The following is an 18039-nucleotide window of genomic DNA, read 5'->3' as shown; positions in this document are numbered from 1 at the left end:
GCCCTGGGCGGGGGCTGCCGCGGCCAGAGCTGCAGAGGCCAGAGAACGGTAAAGAGGAAGAAGAAACCGAAGGCCGGCCGGCCGGCAGCTGCCTCCCGCTGCAGGGAAGAGAGAGCCAGCCCCTCCAGGTGAGGTAGGATCCCTCTTCGTAGTCCGCAGCAGGCCAGACCATCGACATGCAGGGTCTGTACGCATCACCAAAGGCGGCCGTGTAGCGCATGAGCGAGGCTACGTGTGTAGGAAAGTTCAGCTCATAGAATAACTTTGGAAAGACATAATTCAGCAATGCTGTGCTCTGGGGCACATTTAATATCTGCCCATAAGTTTTATATAATTGCTAATACTTTTTTTTTTCAGAAATTTCTGTTTATTTTAAAGAAAAGTGCCTGATCTCTTTAGTTCCTGGAGAACTTTGAAAACATAGAGCTCTTGTTGTTCTAGATGAGTTTCTGGCAACGCGAACAGTATATGGTACGCGCTTCTCCAACACAGGTTGTGTCTCTGCTGCAGACAGACAGATGTCACCTTCCTGAAAGTATGAACTGAAATACCATTTGTGAGCTGTTCTGTGCAGCCAGTTGGTGTTACGACTATTTTAAATTTAGTAATCTCTGAGCGATTGCTTTCAAGGCCTCTCGGTTTAGAGGCAAAGTCAGGTACTATGGAGTCCCTACTGCATCTCCGATTCCGATATAATGTGGAGAAAAGAGCTGGTTTGTTCTAGGGCTCTAAGCACCTGCAGGTTCCACTGAAGTGAGTTGAAATCCTGAAGAGATGGGCAGCTCTGCAAATCCAAAGTTTAGTTGAAAAATTGTGGGCAGTTCACTGGTTCCTTTGTTGGACGTGAATTCTTTACAGGTTAGGGGTTGGGTGTTTTTTCATAGTTTTCTCTGTAGAGTGACATTTAATTTCTCTTCCTTGCAGTGTTGGGGTAATGTGCTGTCAGCAAGATAATACTAAGGAGAAGAGTAAGATGAGTATTTTGACTGGGAAGGTGAGGTTTTATTTTTCTCTCCATGCATTTCGTTCTTCCTTTTAAAGGACCAATTCTTACTTAAAGCTTATTTAAATTTTATGCCCTATGTGGTGTACTATGTAGAACAATGTTTTCTTCTGAAAGGATGAGCTCTTCTGCTGTAGGTGTGCAAATATTGTGACAGCAGCCTGTGCATCGCTCTTAGTTTCTAAGTTTGCCCAGCCTTTTAAAAAAAGTTTTCAGTGTCTTGAAATTTTGTGAAGTGTCACCCGTTCTTGTGGGCTCAAACTTGCAAGTTCCTGGAAGTTTTGTGTTTCAACTCAAAAGTTTGAGGTGTTTCTGAGAACTAGATTACAGGAAATCTGTTAGTGGCTACTGTTCAAATCGTCTTACACCTGTTTTTTGGAAGGTCTGACGTTCACTTTCTTTGCAATACGTCTGTAGCAGGAGGGCACATTTGTTTCAGTTTTGCATTTTGATGTCTGCAATTAAAAAAAAAAAAGGCCATGACTTCTTTATATGTGTGCATTGGAAAGTTTTACGTGGCAGGTGAGCTTGTTGCAGTCAGAGTGAAGACTTCTGCTTTGGAAAAAGCTACATTAGAAGGTAATTACACCTGGCAAGTGCTCCCCTGCCATTTTTATGTTTGTTGGTGAAATGTCATGGTCCATACAATGGTAGGAATGATTTCAGTATTGTGAAAGCATTAAGGATTAGTTAGTTACTTGGAGGTTGTCTCACCAACTGTGAAATATTCTGGCTCCAGGTGCCTTATTGGCTAAATCCTTGCAGGAGTTTTGGGCCTCTGACATGGGTTTCGCTTGTGTAGCCAAGCTGGGTGATGGGATCCTGCCGTCTCCTAAGGGGCAGTTGGAAGGTCGCAGGTGAAATAACAGTAACCTAGGTCCAAACCAGGCTCGCAGAATCTTTCTTTCTTGCCTTCTTATTTGGAGGAGTAAAAAGACTCTGTGATGCTTTGGGCTTTTTGTTTTTTTAATGTTAAGGCAAAAGTCTCAATCTTCCTTTATATTAGCTCCCCCTTCCCCGCCTTTTCTCCCTTCCCCACCCAATCCTACCACTCGCTACAGAACCTGGTTAGACGAAGTCGGCGCAAGTGGTGCTGCAGTGACAAACCTCCTGGGGGAAATGGCGATCAAGGGTGTTTCTCGCTTAGCTCAGCAGTTGTAGCAATCCCAGCGAATCCTCCGTGTTCCCGTTTGCCTGCCTGTGTTTGGAAAACATCTGGTCCTGCCCACAGCAGAGGGGGGGGTGTGTGTGTGTGTGTGTGTAGAGCTTATGAATACGTGTATCTGGGGTAAAAATCACGCGTTCTGTGTCAGAGGTTTAGAAAGGATGGCTTGCTACAGCAGTGGTGGTTTGGTGATGAGTTAGACTGTTGCTTCTCCTTGAAAATTTCCCTGAAAGCTATGGAAGACTGATCAGTAGGCAAACTCCAAACGTTTTTCTATGCCGAATAGTGCCTGCTGTAATCATGAGACTGACATAAAAATTGAGATTTTTATACTGCAGATCATTTCGTTCTTTGCTTTCTTTGTGAGTTCAGGGCTTGTTAGGGCACGCTGTGTTTTTTGGATTTCTGTTATCATCAAGAAGCTTAGGAGAGAATTTTTGTGGTGGTTGTGGTTTGTTTTTTTCTTTTGTTGTCCATCCGTAATCATGTGTTGTAAATTGCTGAGCATTGAAGGAAATACCAACACTTCTATGACTTGCGATGTAAAAAACTGTAGTACTTTTGGAACAGATTTGGCCATCTCCTGTTACGCTTAAATTGTGGCCTGTCACGCCGGACTCATTTTAGCAGTCAAGCTTCTGCACACCAAACTTGACATCTGCAGTGTTCAGAATATGTGCGTTTGTCAAGCTCTGAGCTAGGAAGCGTCTGGAATTGCTAGGTAGCAAGGCCTGATTAAAACGTGGCGTATATCCATACCGAGCAAGCCCAGAAGATGAAGAGGAGTTTGCAGCACTTTAAAAAAGACCTCATATTTATGCAGTAGAGTTCACGAAAAGGTAAAAGTGTACAAAACCTTCGCTCCTTGGTTTTAAGAGAAGGATGGCATTGTGTGTACCAACAGAGGGACGTCTGTAAAATCTTCCCTGTTGCATACAGGGTGTGTAGGAATGTTTTGTGTTTTGCAGAAGTGCTAACAGCTTCGAAGGTTATACAAGCATGGTAGCTTCCCCTACCGTCGGAAATACGGAAAGCAGGAAAATCCCAGGGTCTGGAAAAGCCGCTGGCAGAATCATTTGCCTGAGGTAGGTTTAAAATGGAGAGATTCTGGGCTCTTTTCACACTTCATGTAATTAATTTTCCACAAGTTTTTTGGACTTGCTTCTGTGGGGCCTGTGTTAATGCAAAGAGAACAAGTGAAGCTCTGAAAGTAAAATACTTTTCATAAGTTTAGTCCATTTTTAGTTTAAAGGGCCTCATGCGCTGTGAACTTGTTATAGTCTTCTCCCCAAATTTAGGTGGAGAGAGTTGCAGAAAGACATCAATATTGAGGTCTCCAGTAACTGCATGTTCCCTATTATTTTTCTTTGAAAGAAATGGTTGGAAGCTATTTTTGAGGAGTTAAAGTTGTGTATGTGTTGGGTGGGTTTGGGTTTTTATCCTGCTGGCTTAGTTCTTGTTGATCATAGTCTAATTCCTTTGTGTTTCTTTTTACAAAGAAACCCAAGCAATAGTTACCAATATTCACCAGGATAACAGAGTTCTTAATGCCGTGGATCTTTTTTTGTATGTCTTGCCTGTTTTGGTCTGCTTTCCAGTTTCTCAGTGGGCAGGAAACTAGATGGCGTGTGTTGTTCCCTTTTGTGTCCTTGCAGAACTCGTGCGTGGAATTTGAACTTCTGTGTCGCCTGTGAATAATGTGGAGAAGTGGCACGTTGCTTTGCACAGCGATGCACCTTTGTTTTGAATGCATGATGACTACTGTGGAAGGAACCAAACCTGAGGGAAGTTTTATGTGTGTCTGTTGCTATGTTTCTTTTTTTTTTTTCTTTCCCTTAATTTGTACCTGAAATTGGGCTGTAAAAAAAATTCAAACCAAACCCAAACTCCTAATCACCCCCTACCTCTGCCCACCCCCCCCCGCCATCTCTCTCTGTGGCTCCTTTCCATATTTTTCAATCCCCCCACTTGCGCTGCAGCTGATCGCTTTTGTATTGGGTTTACGTGGCAGGGTTTTGTTAGCTGGGGGTGGAGGCAGGGGCTGTAGGGGTGGGTTGCATGAGAAGACACCAGGAGTTGCCCCCATGTTGGGGGGCAAGGCGGATCTGCTGCTGGTCAAGCTGAGCCCATCAGCAATGCTAGTGGTGCCTCTGTGACGCTGTATTTAAGAAGGGCTAAAAAATGCTGCGCAGAAGCTGTCGTAGAGAAAATGTGAGTGTGAAACGGCCCTGCAGACACCAAGGTCAGTGAGGATGGAGGAGGAGGTGCTTCAGGCATCAGAGCAGAGATTCCCCAGCAGCCCATGGTGAAGACCATGCTGATGCAGGTCATCCCCCTGCACCACACTGAGATCCTTGGTGGAGCAGATACCCACCTGCAGCCCAGTGAGGACCCCCTGCTGGAGTAGGTGGATGTGCCTGAAGGAGGCTGTGACCCTGTGGAGAACCTGTGCTGGAGCAGGCTCCTGGCAGCAGCTGTGGCCCCGTGGAGGGACCCCGTGCTGGAGCAGAAGAATGATGTGAGGAGGAAGGAGTGGCAGAGACAACATGCGACGAACTCACCATGGCCCCTGCTCCCTGTCCTCCTGCGCTGCTCAGGTGGACGAAGTAGAGGAGTCAGGAGTGAAGATGAGCCCAGGGAAAAAAGAGAGGGGGGGGAAGTTGGTTTTTTTTTTTTAATTTGTTCTTATTTCTCGCTACCCTACTCTGATTTTGATTGACAATGAATTAAACTACTTTCCCCCAAGTCAAGTCTGCTTTGCCTGTGACAGTACTTGATGAGTGATCTCTTTAGCCTTATCTCAACCCAGAAGCGTTTTTGTTGTATTTTCTCCCCTTGTCATGTTGAGGAGGGGGAGCGATACAGAAGCTTGGTGGGTACCCGGCAGCCAGACAAGGTCATCCCCCTCCTTCTTTCAGGCTCCCTGTGCCTACTTGTTAATTCATGCCGATGTTTCTTGTACCCCGCTGCTTTGGAAACTTTCTTCCTACCTCTCATTCTTATTTTTTAAATTATTGCATGTTTCTTGAACCCAGTCACTTTCTACGTTTTCTTCTTGCCTTTCACTCTTTCTGTCTCCCTGACCTAATTTTAATTTCTTGTCTGTGTTTCTTGTACCCTGTCACTTTTCCTCCCTATGCCTCCCTCTATGCAGCTCCAGGTACCTATTTTTTAATTGTTGTATATGATTCTTGTATCCTGTCGCTTTAAAATTTCCTACGTCTCCCTCTATCCATCTCCCTGTCTCTAATTCTTCCCTCTCTGTCCTTGTCCTGATTTCAGCCAGGGTAGAGTTAATTTTCTTCACAGAAGCTAGTGTGAGGCTATGTTTTGGATTTGGGATGAGAAACTGTTGATAATGTGCTAATGTTTTGAGTTGTTGCTGAGTACCCAAGGACGGTCCAGCTTCTCGTGCTGGCTGGCCAGCGAGAAGGCTGGGGGTGCTCAGGAAGTTCGAGGGGACACAGCCAGGACAGCTGACCCAGACTGGCCAAAGAGATATTCCATACCATATGACGTCATGCTCAGTATATAAAGCTGGGACGAAGAAGAAGGAAGGGATGAAGGGATGTTTGGAGTTATGGCGTCTGTCTTCCCAAGAAACCATTATGCGTGATGGAGCCCTGCTTCCCTGGAGATGGCTGAACCCCTGCCTGCCCGTGGGGAGTGGTGAATGAATTCCTTTTGCTTTGCTTGCGTACGTGGCTTTTGCTTTACTTATTAAACTCTCAAACCATGAGTTTCCTCACTTTTACTCTTCCGATTCTCTTCCCCCATCCCACGTGGGGGAGTGAGTGAGCGGCTGCGTGGGGCTTAGTCGCCGGCTGGGGCTGAACCTTGACAGTCCTGTACCATATCACTTCTTATACTTTTTTTTCTACATCTCCCTGTCCCTATTTGTTAGTTCTTGCCTATGTTTCTTGTACCCTGTTTCTTTTCAAAATTTTCTTTCTGTGTCTACCTCTGTCCTGCCCCGTTTGTATTTTTCATTTCTTGCCTATGCTTTCTTTTCCCCTATCACTTTCCCTGGCCCTTGTCTTGTCTCTATCTTGTTGTCTTGCTGGTCCCTTCTGCTTTTCTCTCCTGCTCCCTGTCTCATTTATTCCACCATATCTCTGTCCTTTTTCCTTTTTCCCCCTCAATCTCTCTGCACTCCTCTCTCTACGCTCTTGTCCCGCTCCCCGTCTCTCTCTTGTTCGCAGCATCCGGTTTTCTGGCTCCCTGTCCCATGCCTCTTCTCTATGTCCCTCTGTCCTTCCTCCTGTTGTCTCTTCCCTTTGTCTCCCTCTGTCCTGCTGCCTTTGGGCACTGAGCCTCGCAGCTGACTCACTGCCCGGATTCCTGAGGTGCATTAATGAATAACCTTTTCCTGCCTCCTCTGTGCCCCCCCGGCTGTGGTTGCAGCCCTGGGGGTAGAGCTCGTGGCTGTGGACAGGTTTGGGGAAAGGGGCCCTGTGCCGTGGGGCTTTGGCCATGGTCCCTGTTGCCCACGGGCTCCAGCTGGGGCTGGGGCAGCCCCAGGTGTGGCCAGTGAGGCTGAGGGCGGGGCTGGCCCTGCTGCTGCTGGGGCTCTGGCTGTAAAGGGGCTGCCGGGGCACAGCTGCCTGAGGGAGCTGGTGAAGGGGAACTGGCTGGGGAGGGAATCTGGGGGGTGCTGCAGGCAGGTGCAGGGGGTGCATGAAATACAGGGGCTATGGAGAGACATGTACCATTGCTGCACATGCCTTAAATCATACGTTTGTCCCTTTAACTCGGCATTTCATTTCCAGTCCATTGAGTTTCACATAGCATTATACCGTAATTGATAACATTGATGCTGAACAACGCTAAGGATGTCGAGGTATTTGAGCGTGTCCAGAGGAGGGCGACCGAGACGGTCAAAAGTGTCTAACGTGAGACGTGCATGGTGCGGCTGAGGTTGCTCAGTTCGCTCAGCTTGGACAAGAGAAGACCGAGGGTGACCTCATCGCAGTCGACAACTTGTTCGCGGGCGTAGCGGACGGGGAGGCCCCGATCCCCTGTCTCCTGCGAGTGGCGATAGGACACGAGGGAATGGAGCGAAGCAGCGTCAGGGGAAGTTCACATCGGACATTAGGAAGAGGTCCACTGAGGGGGTGGTCAGTCACCCGAATGGGGTCTGCAGGGTAGCGGTCAGGGCGCCGAGCCCCGTCAGAGTTCGGGGAGCGTGTGGACGATGCTCTTTGTCACACGGTTTAGTTTTAGGTAGTCCTGCGAGGAGCGGGGAGTTGGACTCAATGATCCTTATTGGTCCTTTCCAACTTGAGATATTCTATGATTCTAGGAAATCTTCATGATAAAAATTATCTTATTGTAACAGAGAATTCATGTAACGTGTCTTTGTGCCATGACTGTCGTCTTATAATAGCATTTGTTTTCTTTGGCACAGATTTGAGAAAAAGTCCATCCAGATATACGGACAAGGAATCAGTTATACCTCTGCTTCATCCTGTGCGACCAGGAGATGTTAATCATAAGCTGTGATTCTCAGGCAGCTTACTAAGAGTGTCAGGTTCTTCTTGCATCCAGCCCCCGAGAAGTTACACATGGGAAATATTAGGCTCAATGTTTTTTTCCCATCAAATACCATAAAAGAATATTGAGAGGCTTACCAACGTTGCTTCTGTTGGTAATGGCTGCAGACTCCTGTACTTACCCTATTATTTTTTCCTTTCAAATACTGGAAATTCAGAGACTATTAAAATGAAATTAGTTCCTGTATGGTGTTTTCCTGGTTTTCTTTCACACCAAAAATACCCGAAGTCAGTAATAGTAAAAACTCTTCAACTGCATTTATTCCCGACCGATGAAAATATCATACAATACCCAAGAAACACATCAGGGGAAAGCAATGTATTAATACTTGCGTAGAAGATCAACTCTTTATACGCAACGTAGAAACGTCTTTCCCCTCTTCACAGCACAGGCACGGGAGTGAACTTAGGGTCGCCGTCGATTTGAAAAAGCCAGACGACTGAAGCAGCCTAGGGTTTCTCTCCACCGTGGACTAGATTCGAGACCTATTCTGGATTCCGGGTGCCCGTACGTACCTTAACATGTCATGTCCACCGAAGTAATCCGCAGTAAGCTTTTCTCATTTTCTCATACTCTTCTCGCTCAATTTCAGAGTCAGCGTATATTTTCCAAAGAACCCGCAAAAGAGAAGTGTCTCCTTACGTTCACAGCATCTTCAAACAACCCTATATCTAACGCTGAGAGAATGCAATTTATTTTTTTGAATTGAGGAGCACAAATAAATCTGGAATTTGCAGAAATTACATTCGGAAATCTGAGTATTTATTGACCGTACGAGCTAGGATTGAGGCCGAGTAATATTAGCTGTTGTGCCCATAATCCATTTACCTTACTCGTATAAGCATGTTTCTCCTTCCATGTTTTATCATGGGGTTTATATTTCTGCATACCCTGCCACGAAACGGATGCTAACTTAGCGTAGAAGCAGGGTAAGCCACTACTGTAAGCAGTTCTGTTCAAGCTGGTAGAATATTTTCATTTTTGTTATCCACACTGTGTAAGAAATACCAGGTTTTGTTCCTGTTTTGCTTCCATCCTTAGATCCAGCTTTCTGTCCCTTTTTTCTTCTCACTTTCTGTCCGGTGTCCCATCTCTCTCGTTTTGCTCTTGTTCTGTCTGCTCCCCATCCCTATCCCATTCCCTTTTGCTGTTTTGCACTCTCTTGTTTTTTTCTTTTTTAAAAGTTTCCCATGCCTTTTCTTTCACTCCGCAGTTCCCCAGTCTTGTGCCACGTCCCATTTTTGAGTCCACGGAACCGACATTGGGAGCGAGAAGGGTGTGAGAAGCAGGTCCTCTAGCCCGTCACTGTTTTTACCTTCTTCATCTCTCTGTCCTAATATGTATTTCTCATTGTATCAGTCAATCCCTGTCCCCTGTTCTGTGTCCTACTTTTTCTCTCTCTGTACATCCCATTCCCTGTCCCCACCTTTACCCTTGCTTCCTTCTTCCTCTCCTTTTTCTTTGTCCTTTTGGCCTGCTCACTGGCCCTATTCCTTTTTCCGTCTCACCGTCCTTTTCCCCTACCTTTCCGTCTCTGCTCCTCAGTCATTTTCGCGCACGTTACTTTTGTCTTTATAACCCTCTGTGCTGCTCCTCATCCTTCTCTTTCTCCTTCACTCTCTGCCGCTCCTTGCCCCCGTATTTCTGTGCCCGACCCCTCCGGTCGTTATCTCTCTGGCAGTCCTTGTCTCCCACTTTGTCTCTCTATCCCTCTGTCCTTCTCGTGTCTCTACTGCTCTGTTCTGCTCGCTGCCCCACTTTTGTCATTCTGTCCCAGTGTCCCGCTCCTCTTGCCCTCTGTTGCTCTGTCCTTTTATCTGTCTCCCTCCCCCCATTTCTCTCACGCTCCCCCTTTCTTTTTTATTCTCTGTTGGTCCGTGCTGCTCCCTGTGCCGTCGCTTCTCACTGCATGCCTGTGTCCTGCTCCCTGCCCCTATTCTTTTTTAATCCTGCTCTGTTGTGCTGCCTATCCCAGGTTTTTCTTCATCTCCATCCTGCTCCCTTGTGCTTATTTTTCTTTCTCTGTTCTCATTCCATTCTGCCTCTGCTCCGCTGTCCCTGCTGCTGCATTCCCTAGCTCTGCCCTGCTCCCTTTTTTCCCCTCTCTCCCTGTGCTTCTGTTCTTTTTCTTGTCCCCATCTCTTCCGTCTGTCTTTCTCTCGCCATCCCCTTCCCTCCCTCCCGCTTTCTCGCTGCACCCCCGCCATCCAGCCAGCTGCCGCTTTTCTCCTCTCCTGTTCTGCGGCGTGCTCCTCGTTTTCGACAGCCTCTGCCCGGCAGCCCATCACTCTGGGAGCTGCCCGGCTGCCCGTTCCCTGCCGGAGCGACGAATGTGGCTCCAGGAATGACTGCAGGCCCCGAGCCCCGGGGCAGACCCGCTCCAGGCACTTGTTACGCATGTGACCCAATAAACGCTCGCCGCCGTCCCCTTTGCCTTCCCGGCTGCATTTCCACTGCCTTCGCACCGGGTGAGGGCCTGCGCCGGAGCCCAGGGCAGTAAGTGATGCCCTGGGGTGGGGGTCGGGCGATGGCCCCCTGTTTCAGCTGGGCTCCAGCTGTGCACCGGGGCAGAGGAGCACCAGGTGTGGGCACTGAGGCTGATGGCAACAGGCCCCTCCTATAAGCAGGGTGGCTGCTGGGGGAGGGGCTAGTGCTGCCTCTGTCCTTGGTGGCCGTGGAGGGGCTGGGGCGAGCCAAGGGAGGAGCGAAGGCTGAATGACTGGGGTAGCGAGTCCGGACCGTGGGCGGGGCCGTGCGGTGGGAACTGCCCAGGGGAGAGCGGGGCTACCGGCCCTGTTGGCTCAAGGGCGAGAAACAGCACTTCCCCCAGGCCAGATTACGAGGAAGGCTGCCTCCTACAGCACGCACTTCTGTCCAGCCACGTCAGTTCCCCAGGGCGCACAGGGAAGTATAGTTTTCGCAGGCTTGGCTGGTGGGCGGCCACGTCGCAGTCCTTGCTACCGCGCCCTGTGTCACAGGACGAGGTGTAGCTTTGTTGCCTGATTCGTGTGGCCTTCTGCAGGCTTTGTGCTGCACCACCAAACGGGGTGTGCCGCACACTCAAGAGCACACGCCTCTGCCCTCGCTACTGCTGCCCGGCGTCCAAAGGTCGGTAGCGGAGCTGTGGTGCCAGGCTGCAGGTGCCACGCAGTGACACACTGCCCTCGCCGCTGCCGCCTGGCGACCAAAAGTCTGTTCCGCCACACGGGGGCCGTGAACGCGCGGCGGCGCACGCCCCTGCCGCGCTCGCTGCCGCACGGTGATCAAACTGCAGTACCGTGGGTAGGCGCTGGGTACGCTCCGCAGCGCCGTCGGCCAGTAACAGCAATGTGACACCGTGGTGCCCGTGAAGCGACTGTGCGACGCTCGCTGCCGCCTCCCGGTAAGGAAAGGTACCTCTCCCAGAGGCTGCGCCGAGGATGCCATCGTGCATTCCTCCCCTGTTGACTGGACCCATCTCAGGCTTACGTGGGTTGTCTACCCCCGGTCTCACTCTCCTCGTGCCGTGAGGACAAAAAGGGACAGGCAGAGCGCTTACCGGCTGTGGACAGCAGCTGCTGCGGCTGCAGCTGGAGAGGCCATAGAAAGTAAAGAAGAAATCGAAGGCCATCCAGCAGGCAGCTGCCTCCCGCTGCAGGGAAGAGAGCCTGACTCTCTAGGTGAGGAAGGATCCCTCTTTGTAGTCCACAGCAGGTCAGACCACCAACGTGCACCGCAGGGTTTGTACGCATCACCAGCAGCATGGTATGGCCATGTAGCGCACGAGCGAGGCTACGTGTCTAGGCAGCCTCATCTCATAAGAGCTGTAAGACACCCACGTATTCTCTTAGGTGGAGGACAGCTAAGCTGTTACAGAAGTTACAGAAGAGGAAGGGAGGAGAGAAGAAGGAAAAAGCATCTGAACCGGCAAATTCTGGCAGTGCCGAGAACGAGAACTGCAGTGAGTCCCGGGCTCTCCCTTCCTCTCCATCTCTGCCCTTCATCCTACACCTAAATTTTTGTCTCTGAATCTCTGTACCGCTGCCTGTCTCATCAGTTCTCACTATATCCCCGTGCTCAGCTCGCTATCCGATTGTCCCTCTCTGTCCTGCTCCTTGGCCTTTTTTCTCATCCTGCAGTCCGTGGCTGTTTTTTCCTCTTTGTCCGTCTCTTTGTCCTGACCCATCCCTCTCTTTTTTTCCTCAATCCTTCCGGCTTGTTTTCTGTCTTTTTCTCTCCCTCCAGCCTTCTTTATTGCTCTCGTTCAGTTTTACTCTCTATCTCTCCTTCCTGCTCCGCACTCATCGCGTTCTCTCTCTCTCCCTCTGTACCACTTCCCAGCTGTCTATCTCCCTGTCCCTGTTTGTTAGTTTTGGCCTACGTTTCTCGTACCCTGTTGCTTTTTGAAATTTTCTTTCTATGCCTACCTTTACCGCGCTCCCCGTTTCTATTTTTAATTTCTTGCCTATGTTTCTTTTTCCCCTATCGGTTTCCCCAGCCCTTACCTTTTCTCTATCTTGTCCTGCCGGTCCCTTTCACCGTCCTCTCTCGCTCTCTGTCTCTCTCATTTATTCCTCCATCTGCGCATCTGTGTTTTTCGGCGCAGTCTTTCCGCTCTCCTCTCTCTGCACCGTCGTCCCGGACCCCGTCCCTCTATCGTTCACAGCGTCCCGTTTTCTGGCTCCCTGTCCCACATCTGTTCTCTACGTCCCTCTGTCCTTCGTCTTGCTTGTCTCTTCCCTCTGTCTCCCTCTGTCCTGCTGCCTTTGGGCACCGAGCCTCGCAGCCGGGATTTCTTAGGTGCGTTAACCAATAACCTTTTCCCGCCTCCTGTGTCCCCCCCTCGTGGCGGTCGCAGCCCCCGGGGGCAGAGCTCGTGGCTGCGGACGGGTGCAGGGGAGGTAGCCATGTGCCGTGGGGCTTTGGCCACGGACCCTGTTCCCGATGGGCTCCAGCTGGGGCAGCCCCAGGTGTGGCCAGTGAGGCTGAGGGCGGGGCTGGCCCTGCTGCTGCTGGGGCTCTGGCTGTAAAGGGGCTGCCGGGGCACGGCTGCCTGAGGGAGCTAGTGAAGAGGAACTGGCTGAGGAGGGAATCCAGGGAGGTGCTGCAGGCAGGTGCCTCCAGGAAGGAACAGACAGTCCCTGGAGCGAGGCAGGATCCCTCCGAGCCATCCCTGATAGAGAAGACCACCAGAATGCGAGGAAGCCTCGCGGATGAGGAACATCGAGGTGTTCGCTGCATGCTGCCAAGCGGGGGAAGGTCGGGCAGGCGGCACCGCAGAGGAGGAAGGAGCAGAGGCAAAAAGAGAAGCGTCGGGGCGGGGAAGGTCTCCAGCCAGCACCAGGAGCTGTGGCGAGTCACGCGTTCTCTCGTGCGCATCCTGGTCCGTCTCTGCCGCCCTGCCCCAGCCGTCTGCCTGCCTCCCTGCCTGTCCCTGCTTCCGTCTCCCTCTGTGCTGGCCCACCTATCTGCCTGGCTCCCTGAAACTTGTTACTCTTCTGCTGACTCTGCCCCGTGCCATTTCACCTATTGATTTATTTCTATGTTTCCCTCTCGGCAGCTCCCTCTCTCTGTTTTTTAATGCTTTCTTGTGATTCTTGTACCCTGTTGCATTTTAATTTCTGGTTCTACAGTTCCCTCTCTCTGGCACCGTGTCTGTTTTTGAATTCTTCACTCTGTCCTGTACCCCGTTGCTTAAAAAGTGTCTTCCTGTGTTTCCTTCTATCTATCTCCCTGTCCCTATTTTTTAATTATTTATTTCCTGTGTTTCTTGTACCCCATTGCTTTTAAAATTTTCTTATTACAGTTCCTTCTATCGGTCTCCCTGTCCCCGTTTTTTTAATATTCCTGTGTTTCTTGTACCCCATCGGTATTTTTATGTTCTTTCTATGTTGTCCTCTGTCCACCTCCCTGTGCCTATGTTTTAATTCTTGCCTATGTTTCTCGTATTCAGTTGCTTTTTCAAATTCCTTCTACATGTCCCTCTATCTGGCTCGCTTTCATGACTTTTTTTTTGCTTCGTTATATTTCCTGTACCTCATTGCTATTTAATTTATCTTTCAACAATTCCCTTTATCCGTCTCCCTTTCCCTAAATTTTAATTCCTCCCTTTTTTCCATATACCTTGTCACTTTAAAAATTTTCTTTCCATCTTTCCTTCTAATGTTGTCCTTCTTCCTATTTTTTAATTCTTTCCCGTGTTTCTCGTAGTCTGTTGCTTTATAATATTTATTTTAACGTCTGCCTTTATGCGACTCCCTGTCCCTATTTTTTAATTCTTCCCTTTCCGTCCTGTAGCCAGTCGCTTTAACAATTTTCTTTTTATGTCTCCCTTTATTTTGTTTCCTATTATCTGTCCATTTTAAATTCTGTGGCTACTTTTATTCCGTTCGCTGTCTTTATTTTTTAATTTTTTCTTCTCTGTCCCGTGCATCATCGTGTCTAAATTTCCTTTCCATTTCTCTGTTTTATGTTTAAAATGTTTCCTGTCTGTCCCGTAGCCAATCGCTTCTTGTTTTCCCGCTACATCTGCTTTTTCAGGCTGCTTACAGCCGTTTTTTAATTTTCCCGGCTATCACATACCCTGTTCCTTTTTACGTGCGCTTTCTACATCTAGGTCAATCTAATCGCTATCTTTATCGTGTCTTTATTTCCTTAATCACCATAGCTTTTACAGTTTTCCACCTGCCTCGATGTTCTTTGCCGTCTTTATTTGCCCGCCTTTTATTTTGTAATTATTTCTTGTCTTTCCTTAGCGCTTTCGCTTTTTAAGTTTTCTTTGTATCTTTCTTTAGTTTGCTGTCGCTATTTTTTTCAGTTTTCCCCTTATTTTCCCTAATGCCCCTCGCTTTTAAAACGTTCTTTCTTGCCTACTTTTTTCCTTTGCCGTCTTTCCTTTTAGTTATTTTCCATATTCCCTTAGTGCCTACGCTTTTTAGATTTTCTATATACGTCTCCATTTCAGTTTGCCATCGTTACATTTTAATTCTTTCATTATTGCCATAAGCACCGTCACTTTTCAAGTTTTCTGTCTACTTTTATCCCGTTCGCGGTCCTTATTCGCCTACCTTTAGTTTTTAATCAATTTCTCGCGTTTCCTTAGCGCCCTCGCTTTTTACCGTCTCTTTCTCCAACTCTTGTAGTTTGCTGTCTCTTCTATATTCGATTCCTTTATTTAACCCCTATCGCTTTTTATACGTTCTCGCTATGCTCACTTTCTCCCTGCCTTTAATGCCCGTATTTTTAAGTATTTTGTGTCTTTCCTTAACATCCTCCCTGTTTCAATTTTCTTTGTACATCTCCATTTTAGTTCACCGTCACAGTTTTCTAATTTTGTTCTTATGCCCTCAGTCCCTCTGGCTTTTAAAAGTTTTTACTTTTGTTGCGTTCGCCGTCTTTATTTTTTAATTTTTCCTTCTCTTTTCCTTAGCGACATCGCTTTTCGATATTTCCGCCTCTGTCCGCACTTAGGTCGCCGCCACTATTTTTTAGCGCTTTCCTCTCTTGATCCTTCAGCCTTTAAAATTTTCTGCTTTCGCCTCGTTCATTGTTGTTATTTATTAATTATTTTTCCTTAATTTTTCCCAAGGGCATCGCTTCTTAAATTTTCTTTTACGCCTCCTTTTATGCAGGTCACTGTCCCTATTTTTCCAATTTTTTACTCTTAATTCTTTTCGTTTTGAAATTTTGTTTCTCTGTGTACTTTTACCTCGCTTTCTGTCCCTATTCCCCGCCCCCCGCCCCGTTTCCTGTAACCCATCGCTTTTAAAACATTTGTTCTACGTCTGCTTTTATAAGGATGTCTCTCCCTCTTTTTAATTGTTTGCCGCCTGTCCCGTACCCCCTCACGTTTAAATTTTCTTTCCTCGTCTCTTTTTATCAGGTTCACCGGCTTAATTTTTTGATTCATTCTAGCGTGTCGCATACCCTGTCGCTTGTGAAATTTTCTATGTCTTTGCCTATTTATTTGTTGTTCCCAAAATAAACACTTTTTTTTTTCCTATGCCATCTAGGACGCCTCCTGAAACCTTCCTCACGCTTCGCAGAATTCGGGTAGCGCTTCATCTCCCTTTCGATCGCTCTTATGCCTCCGAGCCTTTCACGATCCCCCCGCTCCCGGTCACCGCGCCTCCCGAGACCTACTTGGCATGCCACGGCCTCGTTTGAGCTCTGGGGCGGAATTTGATGGTCTGTCGTTCCCTCAGAAACCCGCCTCTGGATCTGTTTGCGCCTCAGACGGCTCTTACCGTCCTCTCTGCTACCCGGGGCACGTCCATTTGTTCCCCGGCTTCCCGAGGACACCCGCACGCCATTCGTATCCCCTCCAGACTTACTCCTCGTGTCGCCGAGCCATCTTTGGTCTCCGGCCCGTTCGAGACTCCTCTCGTGGCATCACGACACCTCTAGATGCCTTTGAGGTTGCCCTTAGCACACCTTTAGATCTGGAGCGGCGCTCACAGCCCTCTCGTTCCCTCGGAAGACGTCCCGAGTCCCTCTAGCCGTGCCTCTCTTTGTTCCCTGCCTTTCCGATGACATGTTTACTTGCTCACCATCCCCTCTGGATTTAATCATCACATCCCAAATCCTTTTTCCATCTCTGTGACTCCCTCGGGACGCTTTTTCTCCCAGTCACGATGCCTCCCGAGACCTTCCTCGCTCTCCACGGCGCCTCGTGGCACGTTATTTCCCTTTCCGTCTCCTTTGTTCCGTCGGAGCCTTCCATCTTTATTTGCTACGCAGAGCTCCTTTATCTTTCCCTCTGCCGTCGAGGGTGCCTCTCTCAGTCGCCTGCAATTTGCCTAGGTGCCCTCCTGAGACTCCGAAGCCCTCACTCGAAGTGTCCCCAAGCCTTCTTTTCTTACCATGCCCCCTCATAATTCCTCTACTCTTTATAACCGTGTCTTCAGAGTCCTTTCTCGTACTATGGCACTCTCGTTGCCCCCTAGATCTCTCTGTGGGTTTCGTCGGTCAATTGGTCGGTCGGTTTGTTTTTTCACGTCAGAGCGCTCTTATCTTAATCTTTGCCATTTAGGATGCCTTCATTTGACCCCCTGGCCCCGTGATGAAGTCCGTACTTTGTCGGCATCCCCTTCGGAGTTCCTCATTGTTATCTCTGAGGCTTCTTTGGGGTCTCGGGTCCCCTCGGGACTCCTCCGCTCCCCTCACCGAGCTCTCGGGAGACAAGCGCTACGCCTTTGAGCCCCGTTTTAGCTCGGCGGGTCGCTTTGCGTTCCTCCGTTTCTCTCTGAACCCTTCCCACGTCCGCACGCGTTACCCCGGTGGGTCTTTCCGTCCTCTCGTCTGCTCGGCGCTCCTCCATTCGGTCCTCGGCCCCCTGAGGACATCTCTACTTTGTTCAATTCCCTTTTGGGCTCACTGCATCCCCGAGACTTTTTTGGTCTCTCTGGCCCCTTCGAGACATCTCTGATCCCTGCGACGACGCCTCTTGTTCCGCCAGAACCTTTTCCGTTGCCATCTCGGTGCTCCGCGGCGGTCTGTTTTCTGCCTTACGGTACGTTTCTATACGGTATCTGGTACCCCGAAGACATCTATCGTCGGCTCGGTTCTCCTCTTGAGTTTCTCAGAGGCGTCGCTATAGATGAAGGGTATCGCCTCATTTGCTGAGGTGTTTGTGTTGCATTTTCTAGTTTATTTTCATCTTAGCTACTTTGGTGTCGATTAGGCCCCTTTATACAGTTTCTGCTACGTTTCTTGTATTTCTGTGTTTTTTTTAGTGACTTGCGTCCTTTGGGACTCATCTACTTCTGTAAGGGAGTCGGTCGGAGAGGCCGTCGAGGCGATTCAGAATCATCGGCGATTTACAGTAAATAATTTGCTTTGCGAACCGGAGATACGTTTGGGAATGGATCCTTAGAACAGGATCTAGTTCGGCTTTGTTGTTCGTCCCTATGCAGAACATGGTTCCGGTAGAGGTCGGGTAGCGTGCGTGGTCTTTGAGAAATGAAGCGTAACCCCTGTAGCCTTTTGGGTTTCTCGTAGAAAACTAAAGCATGTGACTTTTTATAAAATATTGTAATTGCATTTAACTAACTACTTTCTTACGTAACCGAGTACAACGTATACCTTTTTCTATCTATGCCCCAGGAAAAGGAAGCTCAATTACCCACCCGATCCCGTGGTTCATGCCATAGATGTAGCCATCGCAAAAGAACGGGTATCGTCGTGTCCGGGAAGGGTCGCTTTCTCCATTTGGCACTTCACATACTGTAAACTTAAGGCAGAGGAGAAAACTTGCTGCCGCTCCTCCGGCCGCCTTTATGCCTTCTGGCGGTTCGCCCCTCCTCTCTCCCAGGGGACCGTGGGAAGCGTGGTGGGCAGG

This window comes from Phaethon aethereus (genome assembly GCF_964289735.1).
Source record: "Phaethon aethereus genome assembly, chromosome: 3".
Taxonomy (NCBI): Eukaryota; Metazoa; Chordata; class Aves; order Phaethontiformes; family Phaethontidae; genus Phaethon; species Phaethon aethereus.
The sequence above is the reverse complement of the archived record's forward strand: the minus strand, read 5'-3'. Positions refer to the sequence as shown.